Below are 13715 nucleotides of genomic sequence, written 5' to 3'. Positions count from 1 at the left end.
CTCCACGCAGTCTTGTCTGTTGTATGTACGCATGACAAGATTGGTCTGTTGTATGTACCCATAATTATTATAACCGACTAAATGAAATCAAGACACATTTGTCCGCCTCAGTTTTGATCCGCTAGTGCCCTATCTCTAGTAAAATATATCATTGGGGGCAGCTCCATAAGATACAACAGTGAAAGAAAAACGAGACCACCCAACAATGGCAATGGGCAAGCCACATAGTCCGAAGAGCCGATGGACGTTGGCGTCCCAAGGTGCTGGAATGGCGACCCCGCACCGGTAAGCGCAGTGTTGGTCGACCCCCCACTAGGTGGACCGAGGACATCAAGCGGGTTGTAGGGAGCCGCTGGATGCTCGGGGCTCGAGACCGTTTCGTTTGGAAGTCCATACAAGAGGCATATGTCCAGCAGTGTAAGTCCATCGGCTGTTAATGATGAATCCCAACAACACACTAAAGAGAATGCGAAGTGTTATTACAAAGCGCAGGAATTATTCCCGATGTAATGTGTCACGAAACTCCTTGATTCATCCTTTCGTCGACAATCGAATCACAGCTAACACAGTCGACCCAGTCACCCGGCACTGTGACACATACGTTCTTTCGCTATTTCGGGAACCGCGAAGAAATCAACGAATACCTACTCAAGTACACGAACGAAGTTTACATGTTGATACAAATCTTTTATCCAATGGGGATGATGACTAGGTTTGGATATATTGATTTTTATGATACATTCACGTAAATAAGGTCAATGTTAACTAATCTATACTAATATTATAAAGAGGTAAAGTTTGTAAGTTTGTAACAATTCTTTGAAATGGGGTAATCTTCGGAACTACTGGTCCGATTTTAAAAATTCTTTCACCAGTAGAATGCTACGTTATCGGGGAGTGCTATAGGCTATATTTTATATTTCTATCATATATAACTACTGCGTTATCGCGAGTTTTCTCTTACAGGTCGGACCGGAAAACTTACTTATTCGCATGCGCTGCATTGCGTATAACTGAAATAAATGTATGGAGGCTTTTTGAACCTTTAAAAGTTCTACAAAAAAGTCCGCGACACCATATATCTATCTTTTATATTTTAGCAGATATAGTACCTTTAGTACTTTAATAAATTATTTAAATTTTAAACTAAGGTTTACGTCATTATTTACACAAGTAAACTTAAATGCTTATCAAAATAAATTATTTAATAATCACAAGGATATTATAGAGATAAGATTTACCCTTTACAGTATGTTAATTAGTTATATAGTTACGGAGATAATACAAAATTTCTGAAAGTCGCAGAAATGCCGCTATATGACGCCCCGCGGTTTCAATTACGTGGTTCCCGTTCCCGTGTGAATATGAGGACCAAACATAGCCTATGACACTCGCAAATAATGTATCTTTCTATAGGTAAAAGAATTTTCCAAATCGGTCCAGTAAATCCAGAGATTACCCCCGACAACCACACAAACTTTACCTCTTTATAGTATTAGCATAGAAGTCGCTTGGGAAATTATAGTCTTTTGGTCATTGCACCACGCACAAAAGGCTGGACCAATTTTGCTGAGGGTAGGGATAGGATAGAGGTAGGGTAGGGGTAATTTAGGAAAAGTGTAGGGTAGGGTACGGATAAGGTAGGGGTAGTGTAGGATAGGGGCAAGGTAGGGGAAGGATATGGAACGTATAGTGTAGGGGAGGAGTAGGATAGGGGTAGGGTAGGGTAAGGTAGGGTAGGGTTAGGGTTAGCGGTAGGGTAGGAGTAAGGTAGGGGTAGGGTAGGGGTAGATTAGGGGTAGGGTAGATTAGGGGTAGGGTAGGATAGGGTATGGATAGGTTACTGGTAGGGTTAGGGTAGGGGTAAGGTGGGGGTAAGGTGGGGTTAGCGTTAGCGGTAGGGTAGGAGTAAGGTAGGGGTAGGGTAGGGTAGGGTTGGGTAGGTTTACGAGCAGGGTAAGGTAGAGGTAGAGAAGTTTACATAAATTTTTACGCGGACGAAGTCGCGGGCGTCCGCTAGTTTATACATAAAAAGCAAAGATTGTCTGGATATTTGAAAAATAAATAAGATTATAAAATTTAAAAATCTATAACAATATTTTATGGTAATTAGATGAAAATTAATACAGTTTTTTTACATTAAATGTAACATTTTTTTAATAAATGAAATATAAACATAAACGCACAAATAACAAAGATATTAGCAATTTTGTTCGAACGCCCATACAAATCTAACGATCATTATGAAGAATGAAATAGAGATAAGTTAACATCGATTTCCACGCGGACGAAGCAGGCGTTTGCTAGTTGTATATAAAACACGTGAAAATATAAATTGAAGGGGTGAAATTGGGGTGGAAAGTTTACATAGATTTTCACGTGGACGAAGTCGCGGGCGTCCGCTAGTAAATCTACATCTATACTAATATTATAAAGAGGTAAAGTTTGTAAGTTTGTAACATTCTTTATAAGGGGTAATCTTCGGAACTACTGGTCCGATTTCAAAAACTCTTTCATAAGTAGAATACTGCGTTATCGGGGAGTGATATCGGCTATATTTTATATTGGTATCACATATATTAGCAGAGTTATCACAGTTTTTGTCATACAGGTCGGACCGAAACTCCACACAAATATATTTATTCGATTGCGCTGCCTTAACCATTGTGTAAAATTGAAATCAATGTATGTAGGCTTAACGTACCTTTAACTAAACTTAAACCTAACCATACCCTACCCTTGATAAGGTATCAAGGGTAGGGTAGGTTTAGGGGTAGGGTAAGGTAGGGTTGGGTAGGCTTAGAAATAGAGGGATGTGAAATAGGGTTTGATCGAGTAGTAGGCATCGATTTTTACGCGGACGAAGTCGCGGGGCGTCCGCCAGTAATAATAAGAAGATATACACCGCAATATTGTACGTGTAAACGATGCTTTTATAAATAAGCCGCAACTAAAGATCGGTTGCATCTGGGCCGCCCACGCCACGGCTGGAGCGAAAATAATCGAGCATAACATACCTAGCACGGCTCCAGTTTCATTCCGTTCTGATATTTACTTTATTTTTTCCAGATTATTTCACTTTCGATAAAACGCAACGGCATTATGCTTTGTCATCATCATGATCAACTGGAGTCTCCTCTCCGAATGAGAGGGGTTAGGCCAATAGTCCAACACGCTGGCCAAATGCGGATTGGCAGACTTCACACACGCAGAGAATTAAGAAAATTCTCTTTTGTCTGATGTTTTTCCTTCATCGTTTAGAAACACGTAAAATTTAATTTCTTAAAATGTACACAATTGAAAAGTTGGAGATGCATGCCCGGATCCGGAACCCACACCCTCCAGAATCGGAGGCAGAGGTCATACCCTGGGCTATCACGGCATGGAGGTTTTATAGCTCAGACTAATTACATAACGACTATTATCGCACCCAAATTCACGAACAAAATCTTCGTTTTTTCACCACCTTCAAATTGATCAGAAGGTACCCGGCGATATGTGGCAATAGGTCCCCGCTCCCCATCAGCAAAAAGCATACAGTGCAGATTTTCAGCTAGGGCCCCGTTCGAAGTGCCCCCACAAAAACAGGCAACATAAACCCATATTCAAAGCTAAACCAAATTAAAACTTATAACTAACGGAAATGTCTTCATAGAACCGAGATTAGAATCTTCGAGTTGGCTGGCTTTGGTTCCGGCACTCTTCTGGGGGTGCCACACTGCAAGTGACAGTTCTCGGAGTCTGTTGTTCCCTGGGTCTGTGGATCCCGGGGTCTGTAGTTCTAGGGATCTGTTGTTCCCGGTTGCGCAAGAGTTTTGAAAGGATCTTCGTGTCTGTGCTATGCAAACTGCGGAGTTTCCCAGGCCTGGCACAAACTCTGTCATAAATGTTGTCACTTTTACGACAATATTAAACTATACATAGAATACTACAAATCAAATCGCACATATCTGGGAGACGGCCAAGTGCTCGGTGTTACATCCCGTTCGGTTGACGATTCTCTAACTGACGTTTTATCGGATAGATGCTTCTGTGCATGACCATAAACGATAAAGCTGTTTATAAGCCTATTTCTAGGTAAGACTGACAGCCCTCTGTACAGAGCCTGCATGGAGGAAAACGGGACACCGCTACACGTCATGCTCAGTTGCAAACGCGGAAAAAAGAAGAAGAAGAAGCCTATTTCTCTAATAGTTAAATGACTAATCTCTAAATATCAATAATGCAGACCTTTACGTCCTAACGGCCTTGGGGTATGACAAGCTGGATTATTTGACTGATAGTGTAAGCTCCTAAATGGGCTGGACCCTGAGGAAGGAATTTCGGAATCGTCGGTAGGAATTTGGGCAGCGAGAACCAGCGCCTGATGGGGCCCGAAGACAAAAACGACGGACGAGCGACTCTCTAAGGATGTACTATATAGGTTTCCTCCCGATGTTTTTTCTTCACCGTTTGAGACACGTGCTATTTAATTTCTTAGAATGCACGAAACTGAAAAGTTGGACGTGCATGCCTCGGACCGGATTTGAAAGCACACCACCCGGAACCGATTCAACTAGATATACTTAAAGTTGAGTTTCTGCGATTCTAGATACAGGTGTAGTACAAGGTGTACTTGCAGCCAAGAGCTATTATAGCCTAAACAGTATAGAAATTACAATATATCTACGTACGTTGTCATCCTTATCGAGGTGACTGAAGTCACAGTGTGCTGAAGTGGTGGCGATATCTGGATAGCGGAATAATATATTCAATACAGGAATACAAAGTTCGAGTGTGAAGTCCTTTTCATGAAAGAAGTAATGGCGGTCTTATTGTCATTTGGGTAAGGCGCTGTCAATTTTAGTTCCGGTTTTAGCCCCGGGACAACTTTTATGAAAAAGACTCTTTATCACATAATCACATCATAAGTCCTATACTACGTTTGGATGTTTGTTAGGTACTCTTTAACGCCGCAACTACTGAACCGATTTGGCTGAAATTTGAAATGGAAATAGATTTTACTCTGGTTTAACACATAGGCTACGCTTTGTCCCGAAAAATTCATGGTTTCCCGAGATTTGCAAAACACTGGTGATTTTGATGGTATGAATGTTTGTCACTCTTTCACGACGCGACTACTGAACCGAATTAACTCAAATTTGAAATAAATATAGCTTATATGTGGATTAACACATAGACTACTTTTTATCCCGAAAAATTCATAGTTCCCGCGGGATTTGTGAAAAACTGAATTTTACGCGGACGAAATCGCGACCGTCCACTAGTAATATTATAATTTATTCTCGTATTTCACCACAAAGCGAACTACCCCGGTGTAACTACGGTGCATTTACTAGTACAAAATATGTATGTAGCCGTGTTAGCCCAGTGGATATGACCTCTGCCTCCAATTCGGGAGTGTATGGGTTCGAATCCGGTCCGGGGCATGCACCTCCAACTTTTCTGTTGTGTGCATTTTAAGAAATTACATGTAACGTGTCTCAAACGGTGAAGGAAAACATCGTGAGGAAATCTGCATTCCAGAGGATTTTCTGAATTATCTGCGTGTGTGAACTCTGCCAATCCGCATTGGGCCAGCGTGGTGGACTATTGGCCTAACCCCTCTCAATCTGAGTGGAGACTCGAGCTCAGCAGTGAGCCGTATATGGGTTGATAATGATGATGAATATGTATATGACTGTATGTATCAGCGTAGGTAAGTACACAACGCGATAATATGAGAGCGGTGCCAAAAATAATGTTGTTATAAATCGGACACGGAGGTGAATAACAACTCGAGTTCCACTTGTCCAACTTTTTTTCAAATAGCGCCCCAGAAGCGACAGGTGTAGCTAGGGTTGCCAACATTTCTTGAGAAAAATATAGTATTTTTCACATTTAGCCATAAAAATTATAGTAAATAAAAGATGAAAGTTTTTAGAAAAACAAACGTGTTTTTCTAAAAATTATATTTATTTGCACTCACTGTATTTTACAAAATTTTTGTCTTAAGTAGGTAAATAAGAGAATTATGTTTTTCACCTTTTTCAAGCTCATTTATTTCGGAATTGGATATGATAGACAAGTTCGGATGCGACTATAATATTCATAAAATTGTCCAAAATATAGATTTTGTGCGTACTATATATATATTTCTTATACAGTACATAGTACGTAGGCAAATATAGTACAATACTATAATATTATAGTACGGTTGGCAACCCTAGGTGTAGCGTCCACAATTGCCCGAATTTCCCAAAATAAATCACCTGTGTTGCGCAAGCGATCGCCTCGCGATCTTTCGGATGCCGACCTGTGTAGTCAGCGCACCGCTCCGACCGTGGGCGATGCCTGTTTTTCTGTATTTCGCCCAAAATATCGGCCACCTACAGGCTGGCACCCCCGCTCCACATCCGCTGCATTCGTACGTGTTGCTATATAACATGTACGAATGCAGCGATTCATTGTAATCATTACGGATATTTTCCAGATGACAAATAATCCTAGTGCATTAATGTTTCATTGTATGACAAGTTAGCCCTTGACTGCAATCTCAGGACTCAGCGCTCGAAATCGTAGACGAATATAGCTAGATAATACCTAGGACTCACAGTCCAGTTAGATAGATCCAATTTCAATCCAAGAGGTGAATCACCGAATCCAGCTCGGCTGGGCAGCGTTTGAGAAACTCCGCGAAATCTTTTCGTCCGAAATTCCTCTGTGCCTGAAAACGAAAGTCTTCGAACAGTGCGTGTTGCCAGTGATGACCCACGGATCCGAGACTTGGTTGCTAACTGTAAGCCTTATGTCCAGCTGTGGACGTCCATCGGCTGATAATGATGATGATGAAGCAACACCGCGGCAAGCCCAGCAGCATCCTGAACCCATTGTTATATTGCACCCTTAGGGTGTCCTGTCCTATAGGCTCTCGGTCTCAGTGTAGAAGGTTTGGCAATATGCTTTAAGTAGGGTTATTTTTGCTTCCATAAAACACTTTGCTAACAGGTTTCACCTGGCCGACAAAACTCTCCTATATCTTTCTATGTCTACCTGATCCTCAAGGCTCCCCATAAGGTAGTGACCTAGATATTTGAATTGGGTAACTCTTCTTAAAGAAGTCTCACTGAGAGTAATACTTTAGGTTCATATCGCATTTGTTTGCGAGGAGTCTTAAAGATTGGGTATTCACTATTGGCCACGTTGTATATCTGGCCAATTATGCAACAGCATAATTTTTACAGGATTTTAGCAGCTCTCTGATTGAGCCAGCCGTAATACCCAACATCACCATGTCGTCAACATAGCTTATGTTATTGACGCATAAGCCATCGATCCAGCATCCGACAGGTTTTTTTGCTGAGTTCCACTATCAGCCCATTTACATACAAGTTGAAGAACTTGGGCGAGGTTAACCCCCCCGCCTCACCCTGCACTCCAACTTATACAGATCTGAGAGCTCCATTGCTCACCTGACACTATTTGATTGTATTGTGCTTAGTTGGTTTGTATACTATTAGGTATCTCATGATATTGAGAACTCTGGCGTTACCCGCCTGGCCTGCTTCCGTCATCTTTTTCCATAGCACATTATTTGATACTAAGTCAAAAGCTTTGGATAGATCAAGGAAACAGGCGTATTTCTATTTGTATAGTACCGGACCGTATTGCGGTCTCAGTCGATAAAAAATTTTAATAAAAAAAATACAACCGACTTCAAAACCTAAAAACGTATCCACTAAACTAAAAAGCGAAAAATAACATCATAATATGTTCTACCTGCTGATCAGTATGAAGGCGGTGCAAAGCCGGTGATGTATTAATTCAAGCCATGTGAGAATATCTTATAGATTTAGATTTTGCAGACAGTGTTGTTTCATGTGGTCCTGTCAGAAATGGCTTAAATTAAGACAACACCGGCTAAGCACCGCCTTCATACTGATCAGCAGGTAGAACATATTATGATGTTATTTTTTGCTTTTTAGTTTAGTGGATACGTTTTTAGGTTTTGAAGTCGGTTGTATTTTTTTTATTTAAATTTTTATTATTTTTCCATTTTTAGTGTAAAATTTCATCTCAAACGAATACATCAGACCCCTAATGACAGTCACAACCCATCTTGGTACAAAATTCTCAGCAATACAAATTAATCAAGCCCAAGCACAAGGTAGTTACCGTAAACCGTTAAGGGGTTCCCTTAATTGACCTTGGTCTTCATCATCAGACCCCTAATAACAGACACCACTCATCTAGGTGGAAAGTTCTCAGCAATACGAATTAATCAAGGCCCTTAATTGTCCTTGGTCTTCATCACCAAACTCCTAAATGACAGTCTCAACTTATCTATGTGGAAAGTTCTCATTAATACAAATTAATCAAGCCCAAACACAAGGTAACTGCAGTAAATCGCCGAGGAGTTCCCTCGTCTGTTTTATGGCTCCATCATCAGATCGATTTTAAACCTTCACGAAACTGTAGTGCTTAAAACTACTAAATGGAAAAATTTACGAACACACTAGACACCTATATAATTTTCGAAAGTTTCCCTCAATTTCTCCAGGATTCCATCATCAGATCTTGACATGATGGCAATGGGACCAAATGGGGACTATACCGTTTCAAACAAAAAAAGAATTTTTTAAATCGGTCCAAGCGTCTTTGAGTAATCGGTGTACATACATAAAAAAAAAAATACCGACCGAATTGAGAACCCCCTCCTTTTTGAAGTCGGTTAAAAAAACCGAACTGCGCATCGTGGAAATAGTGTTTAATGTTTAAAATACATAAAAAAGAATCTAATTAAATTACTTACTACATGATATGGTACCCCACCGGTACCCTAGCCCATAGGCTAGTTTGTCAGAATTGTGGTAGTGACATATTACTATCACATTTCTGACAAACTTATTGACACTTTGACACCTCCTATGTCAAAATCCGTCCAGACGTTTGGGCTGTAGGGCATGCCAAAGAAATGGACATACACACATACATACATACGCTCGAAAAACATTAATCTCCTTCTGACGCAGTCGGATACATAACAATTTTAGATGGTGAAAGGAAAGATCTGCGCCTTAAAGGTATTACTGTTATAGCATTTTTATATGCTACATATGTGCTACCTTCTGATCAGTTTGAAGGCGGTGCCAAGCCAGTGATGTTTTAATTAAACCCGTTTAACTGTCTGTGTGTTCGTCTGTCTGTCCGCGGTTTAGCGCAGAGACTATTACTAAATAAAATCTTGAAATATATTTTTTTTCAGGTTACCCCAAAGTGAGGATGATTTTTTTTTACTTATTTATATCATACTCGTAGTGTGGGAAATGACTTTAAAAAATATTGTGGGTCTGGAAACACTATTTAGCGATTTAGTAATCCGTTAGTAATATATAAAGGGCTCCTTTTTGTTAGAGCCAAGCGGTCCCCCGCCCTGTACCAACTAAGCGGTTTTTTATTGATGCGTTAAAAAAATCACAGTAGTAGGATATATAACGAAATTAGGAGAAAAGCTATGAGCTTTGTAGCGATTGCCATTTAAAGAGATATTCGATTAATAACCTCCTCCTTTTGTCGAAGTCGGTTAAAAACGTACTTGTAGCACGAGAACTACAAACAAATTCCGCTGTTTATGAACGCATGGGTATATGAATTACGTCAGTAAAGTGGTAAAAATAAAAAAATTAAAATAAAATCATTTTTGGGGTTTCTTTCCTACATCCAAAGTGAAGATATTTTTTTTTCTCGTCTATCCCATAGTGTGGGCCGGGGTATCGCTATCCGTATTTTTATACATTTTACGAGGAAGACCCGCCACGGTTTCACCCGGGTGGTTCTCGTTCCCGTGAGAATACGGAACTAAAAAATATAATATACTATATGTTACTCGGTCAAAATGTAGCTATGTTTTATGTAATAATAGTGAAAGAATTTCTATTTCTAAATAAAATCGGTCCAATAATTTTAGAGTTATATAATATATCGTACTTAACAATCATAAAATAAATTAACAAAATTAAACATAAACATTGTGTTACTATAATAATAGTAATAATAACTCTAACTCTGAGTTAAGATTGATATATTGGTATTTGGCCATGGCCACTACCAATCCACAGATTTTTTCCGGTGCCTCAACTTTCGACCACGAAAGTTGTTAGGCGTCAAAAATTTAGAAACATGTCCGTCGAGTACCAAAGAATCCAGTTCTTTAATAGTCATATATATGTTTTGGATGAACATTTCGTTAGCTTGTAAATTTCTTGATAAGCGCCACCTAGTGACGGCGAGTAGTACTAACTAAAATTATTTTGTGCGTACATTTGCGGCGTATATTCCAGCATGAGATTGGCTACACCAATTAGTATATTAACCTATGGGCTACACAAACAAAATATTTGTTTTTATTGTAATTTATTTTATTTTTTTAATTATTTATTACCAGGCTATAATCTCGCCAAACTATTGCAGCTAGTTGGCGAATTGACGCTCATTCCTAATTATATCTAAAACAAATTGCTAAAGGAAATTAAAATTTTACAAAAGTTGCAATACAACAATAGACAAATTATATCTATATTATATCCACAGATTAATCTCATCTTCACAGTAGTCGGATTTTATGTTACCGGGTAAAAGCATCTCCCTTAATATCCAAAATTGTAGACTTTGTACATTTCATTTTCAATTAAAATAAATCATTACTTGACTATTTTATTTTCTCGCAATCGTAGTGAAAAGCAGAGTGTAACACGTGGGGCTAAACCCATCATAAACTCGGTTTCTATTTAGCGGCCCTCGCCTTACGTCCGAGACGTAAGGCGAGGGCCCTAAAAATACCTCGTTTATAATGGGTCTTTTTAGCCCCTTGTATAACAATCTACTATTCTTTCGGACAGGAGGCCGCGCATATATACGAGTTCTTAGTTAAGATACCCGGCCAAAGCTTGGGCAGGCGAAGACGGTTGGTTGGATTGGACTAAGAGCGCGTTTTATGTGCTGGGGTAAAATTAATTTTTAACGGACCTTTACAAACTGCTAGTTTTCAAGTTTGCAGCATAAAAAATTAAGGACTTTCGTACCAACTTACGAGAGCCTTTAGACCTCCTTAACCTGGCCCCGTCGCCAAATTGTAATATATGTCGACTAACTATAAACTGAGGAATTTTCGTCCAAAATTCCTCAGTGCCTGAAGACAAAAGTCTTCGAACAGTGCGTGTTGCCAGTGATGACCTATGGTTCCGAGACTTGGTCGCTAACTATGGGCCTGATAAGAAGGCTCAGAGTCACACAGCGGGCGATGGAACGAGCTATGTTAGGAGTATCTCTGCGTGATCGAATCAGAAATGAGGAGATCCGCAGAAGAACCAAAGTCACAGACATAGCTCAACGAGTTGCGAAGCTGAAGTGGCAATGGGCGGGGCACATAGTTCGAAGAGCCGATGGACGTTGGGGTCCCAAAGTGCTGGAATGGCGACCCCGCACTAGTAAGCGCAGTGTTGGCCGACCCCCCACCAGGTGGACTGACGACATCAAGCGAGTCGCAGGGATTCTTTGGATGCAGATGTCTCAGTATCGTGATGTTTGGAAGTCCCTACAAAAGGCCTATGTCCTGCAGTGAACGTCCATCGGCTGATATGATGATGATGAACTATAAACTATCCTGCTACTAATCAAGACTGCCAAATTTAAAGTTTATAGCATGAAAGATGAAGGACTTTCATACAAACTTGCGAGAGCCTTTATACGTTTTAGCGATTATCTACTAACTATAAGCTACCTCCCTGCTAATTTTCATCTTTGTACGTCTAGCGGTATTCGAGATCTCGTTATGAATGACCTTTCGCATTTATATATTAAGATATAATTATTCTTAATATCCTAACATTGTTTCATAATTTCATAATCAACATATTTATTCATCATCATGTAGTAATCTGACATATATAAATTCTTAAAGTACACACAATAATATTAAAATGATTCGAAGAAAATATTCATTTTATAAATATTCCTTGCAAATTTTTAGGGTAAATTATGAAAAAAGTTTGTAGATAGCAACAATATGTGGATGTCAAGGAGGCGCACGCGTGTCGTTTGTTTTTTTAGGGGTTCTCGCCGACTTCACCCACCCCACTGCTTTTAAAAACTCACTCTGGTTCGTTATCAACCCATATACGGCTCACTGCTGAGCTCGAGTCTCCTCTCAGAATGTGAGGGGTTAGGCCCCTCTCAGAATGAGAAAGGTTAGGCCAATAGTCCACCACGCTAGCCCAATGCGGATTGGCAGACTTCACACACGCATAGAATTAAGAAATTTTCTGGTGTGCAGGTTTCCTCACGATGTTTTCGTTCACCGTTTGTGACACGTGATATTTAATTTCTTAAAAACTTCACTCTGGTTACTCTGTAATTATATCATAAAGAGCATGTGTCGCCCTTTCTTTAATTTCTTCACTCCTTCACTGTTCTCCCTTTCTTTTTTTTAACCCCCGACGCAAAAAGAGAGGTGTTATTAGTTTGACGTGTCTGTCTGTTTGTCAGTCTGTGGCACCGGCCGAACTGTTGAAGCGATTTCAATTTAGTTCTTTTTCTATAAAGGTGACATAATGCGCGAATGTTCTTAGACATGTTTGATGAAAATCGGTTAAGCCGATTTTGGAAGATGTGAGGGATGAAAGTGGGGAAGAATAACTGAATGTCTGCAAATATACTCGAGAGGAGTCTCAAATGAAAGCGCATGTGGAAGAGAATATTGATGGATTGATCGAGAACAGTGTAATTAATAATTTCATGACCTTCGGGGGTTTTTCAAAATATTAAATTTTATTGAGCCACTCAATTTAATTGCATAACTAGCGGACACCCGTGACTTTGTCCGCATGAATTCCGTTTTTTATAAATTCCACGGGAGCCATGGTTTTTATCGTGATGAAAATTAGTGGAGTCAAATAATACATAGAACGAGCAAATGCAGGAAATCCTCAGAAACAGCTCCGATTTTGATGATTTTTTTAAAGTCATGTTTTTTTATGTTATTTAAAATCAGAAATGTTTTGGTGCGGGGACAAAATTATTTATATTGTTAAAAAATATCTATGCTATTTATATAAAAAATAATTTAAAAATACTACCCACTTCAAAAATACAAACGTATGCAGAAAACTAATAAGCGAAAGAATTTATTTTTAACCGACTTCCAAAAAGGAGGAGGTTCTACGTTCGGCTGTATGTATGTTTTTTTTTTTTTATGTATGTCCAGCGATAATTCCGTCAATTATGGACCAATTTTGACAATTCTTTTTTTGTTTTGTTTTACTTCCAGGGTGGTCCCATTTTTTTCATGTCAGGATCTGATGATGATGCATCCTGGAGAAATTGAGGGGAACTTTCGAAAATTATACAGACGGCTAGTGTGTTTGTTAGTGTTTCCATAAGGTATTTTAAACCAATACATTTTTATGAAGGTCTGGAGTTGATCTGATGATGGAGCCGAAACACAGACAATGGAACTCGTCAAGGATTTACAGCAGTCACCTTTTGTTTGGGCTTGATTAATTTGTATTGATGAGTACTTTCCACCTATATGGGTTGTGACTGTATTAAGGGTCTGGTGATGAAGACGAGGGACAGTGAAGAGAACTCCTCGACGGTTCACAGTAGCTACCTTGTGTTTGGACTTGATAAATTAGTATTGATGAGAAATTTCCACCTAGATGGATTATGACTGTATTAAG

The sequence above is a fragment of the Bicyclus anynana genome, chromosome Z (genome assembly GCF_947172395.1).
Source record: "Bicyclus anynana chromosome Z, ilBicAnyn1.1, whole genome shotgun sequence".
Classification (NCBI taxonomy): Eukaryota; Metazoa; Arthropoda; class Insecta; order Lepidoptera; family Nymphalidae; genus Bicyclus; species Bicyclus anynana.
The sequence above is the reverse complement of the archived record's forward strand: the minus strand, read 5'-3'. Positions refer to the sequence as shown.